This window comes from Budorcas taxicolor, chromosome 7 (assembly GCF_023091745.1).
Source record: "Budorcas taxicolor isolate Tak-1 chromosome 7, Takin1.1, whole genome shotgun sequence".
Classification (NCBI taxonomy): domain Eukaryota; kingdom Metazoa; phylum Chordata; class Mammalia; order Artiodactyla; family Bovidae; genus Budorcas; species Budorcas taxicolor.
Window position 1 is genome coordinate 63,176,686 of NC_068916.1, and position 4,085 is coordinate 63,180,770.

Here is a 4,085-nt window from a genome sequence, read left to right on the forward strand (position 1 = left end):
TCCCTAGCAAATGGGCTCTATCAATCACAAAAATTATATTTTAACGCAATGTTTTTCAGTTACATACAGTGACAAAGGTTTGTTTGTTGCTGATGTTGTATATCTATACCGGGTCTCCTTGGGGGTTCTCCTCTGAAGTTTTCTAACTCCAGGACCTAGGCTAGTTGCTGAGGCAGAGGGAAAGGAGAACATGGCAAGAATATCTTGGTTTTTAAAGCTTGCACCCCAAACTGACATGCATCAGTATAGCTCATATTTCATTGGCTACATCAAGCCCTTACTTCATGTAGGCAGGGAAGTATACTCTTCCTCTTATGGGCCTCAAAGAAGAGACCCATTCATAAAACCTAGCGCAGGGATTTTGGCTTGTTTTCTACCATATCCCCAGCATTTTGAACAGTGTCTGGTACATAGTAGGTGCTTAAAAATATGGACTGAATAAACAAACGAAAGTAAACTAACAGTCCGTATCACCCAGGATTAACCGTGGTTGCTGACGCAATTCTGAAATTATCTTAGTTGGAATATCTTAGGAAATAACTCCAGAAAGGACTACTTTTGGGAAAAAATGTCCCCATATAGGTTATTCATGATTGGAAAGGCCTGAGCTTGAAGAGGATCTGGGCTATATGAGTCCCTAATGGCATTCTACATTTTGAGTAGGGGTCATTTTTTCATGCTTCCACAAGAGTATGTGGCAGGTCAGTTGGAATAGTTGTCTGATTCTCAGGATATTAAGTGTAGCATTGGGGGTGGGGTGTCATTTCGAGATTTCACATTAAAGCTCAGAGTAAAATTACCATATTGGCAATTACTGTCGTGGGGATCCCCTTTTAACCAAAATGATGACTTCTCTTGGGGTTAACATTAGTTTTTACATGAAATGGCCAAAAGATTGCACTTCAGTGACTTTCCTGGGAGGCCTGGCTCCAAAATCCACAGGCACATTAAGATGAATGGCCATTTCCACTCTCCTGCCTCATCCTCAGCAAGCATGGGTCCTCAGAGCCACTTTATGCCAAGAGAACAAATGTTTGCAAGTGCCCCTTCTGTTTCTGGGAAGTCTAAAACCTGCCCATAATTTGGCTAATTTGTAGTTGATCATGAGGAAGATAATGAGGAGGGGAAATTGAGGGAGCAGGGGACAGAGTTGCTAGGAAACAGATTTACTTCTCCCATCCAGACAAATAAACTAAAGAAATGGTGTTAATGATTCCGGTTACTGACAGTCTCAGTTCCAAGGAAGCACAAATAAAATATGAAGTCGGGTTACTGTGAAAAAGCATCAGAGGCGGAGGCTCTGGCGATGAGGGTGGAACATGGTTGTTAATAATACTTCTTAGAGCACATGTGCTGTTGAAAAGAAGTCTTTGATGGAAAGGGCTTAGCATGGTATCTGCGTAGAGGGGATGGGCAATAAATGCTAGTCAAAATCATTATAGTTTTATATATATGATCTATTTATAAATAAGTTATTTTAATCTCATCACCTTCCAAAAAGTTCTAGCCCTTTTGAGTCACTTAGTAATGTCCAACTTTTTGCAACCCCATGGTCTGTAGCCCACCAGGCTCCTTTGTGTTGATTATCAGGCAAGAATACTGGAGTGGATTGCCATTCCCTCCTCCAGGGGATCTTCCCAACCCAGGGATCAAACTTATGTCTCTCGTGTTTCCTTCATTGGCAGACGGATTCTTTACCACTAGTACCACCTTGGAGGCCCTCTAGCCTTTCTACTGACTGCAAATATGTCTTCCATTGCCCGTTAAAACTTTTCTGAACTTTTCTTTCCTCATTTCACCTCCTCTGCATTGATTGTTATAAGGGTTAGTGAGGTGAGATGTGTGTATACAATTTGTAAATCCAATGATTTTTTAAAAATTTTGTCTGCTTGTTTTTAATTGTGGTAGATGCCACAGAAAATAAAACATTTGCTATCTAAATAGTTAAATGTATAATTCAGTGGTGTTAGCTATGTTTAGTGAATCTCTAGAATATTTTTATCTTGAAAAACCTAAACTGTCCTGATAGACCAACTCCCTCAGCCCCTGGTAGCTGCAATCCTTGGATCTCTATAAGTCTGACTATATTTGATCTAAGTAGAATCATACAGTATTTATCTCTCTGTACTAGCTCATTTCACTTAGCTTAATGTTCTCAAGGTCCATCATGTAGCAGCGTATAGCAGAATTTCTTTTCCTTTTAAGGCTGAATAACATTTCATTGTGTGTATAGACAATGTTTTCATTATTCATTCATCTATTGACAACATTTGCCTTGCTTCCACCTCTTGGCTCTTATGCATCACGTTGCATTGAATATGGGTATACACATGTCTCTACCAGATCCTGCTTTCAGTTATTTTGGATAAATACCGAGAAGTGGAAAACTTCAATGAATTTTATGTCTACAAAGGACATAGTTTGTCCTCATCATTATTGCTCATAGTCACTTCCCCAGACACAAGAGGGGAATTTTTACATAGGTCTTTGAAGTTCCTTCTCTGCGGCTCTCTGCTTTCTCTGCACCTCAAATCCCAGTCATCTCAGCAGCAGTGAACTCTGATCTTTTTCCTCAACCCAGAGAAACTATTTCTCCGCGTCACCATTTGGAAAATGCCCTCAAGAAGAAAGCTGGTGTGAATGGGAAGCTTTTCTCCCATGTGCTTCTCTTCTGATTGCCCTGCATTAGTAACTGTCCAACACATGAAAATGATTTTGTATCCGTTTTATTGTTGTTCAGTTTTATAGCACAAATTAAATCTGATATCATCTACTCCATCAAGGGTAGAACTAGAATTTAACCTAGGTGTCTTACATTTATACTTCATCCTATTGGGAGAGGAAACAAACAAAAAAATCCCCCAAACAAAAAGGCAAATTAAGAAAATGGTGGATTCATGCTGATGTATGGCAAAACCAATACAATATTGTAAAGTAAAAAAAATAATAAAATGAAAGATACTCAGAAAAAAGTAATAAATAAAAATAAAATAAAAATTTTAATTAAAAAAAAAAGAAAATGATTACAAATCAGGATACATGCTATGAAGAAAACAAAGGCACTGAAACATAGACCTTCCCAGGCCTGGTGCAGTAGTAAAGAATAGCCTGCCAACTCAGGAGACAGAGGAGATGTGGGTTGATCCCTGGATTGGGATGATCCCCTGGAGGAGGAAAGGGCAACCCACTCTGGTATGCTTGCCTGGAGAATCCCATGGACAGAGGAGCCTGGCGGGCTACAGTCTGTAGCATTGCAAAGAGTTGGACATCACTGAACATGCAACATAGGGAAGGTGGGGAAGGACTACATGATTTGGGAATATGGTGATAAGAGGAGGCTGCTTTGAGGAGTTTTACACTGAGATTTAAATGATGAGTAGGACCTTACTATGTGAAGCAGAGCTAAGAGGGGAGAACAGAAGGATGTGCTAAATAGAAATATGGATTCTGAATAAGTGCTCCTGGCCAAAATTTATGTGACACAAACAAGGGCCAGAGTGCCAAGGTGGGTAACTCATTATAACTCATACTAAGAGCAAGAGGAGGTCTGGAGACCTTGAAAGGGAAGGGATAAAGAAGCCATCACTATGTCTGGGGATTGGGGGCAGTGTTTGGGGGTGTGCTAGCATGAGTTCTATCTTCAGATATCCCAAGAGCTATCATGGGGAGAACAGACAACACTCTAGTACATGGCTTTGAAAATTACAGCCTACAGGCCAAATCCAACCAAACAACTTGCAAACTGTGGATGGATTTTATACATTTTTAACTGATTTATTACATTTTAAATGACTATATCAGTACTTAATAGCCTCAAAATTGTGTAATAGCCTCAATTTTGTTTCTGGCCCACAAAACAAGTTACTTATTACCGAGCCCTTTAAGAAAAAGTTTGCTGACCCCTTGCTTTGTTTGAGACAGCTGATGCTCCCTGGCTAGGATTGTCCTTGCCAATTTTATTTAATACAGGTTCACTGTGGGAATTACAGTGATTCCACAAGCAAGTAACAGGCAAGACAATGGCTCTTAAGCCATCAAGAAATAGCATTTTGAGCCAATGATAGATTAATTACACTCCAGTTCCA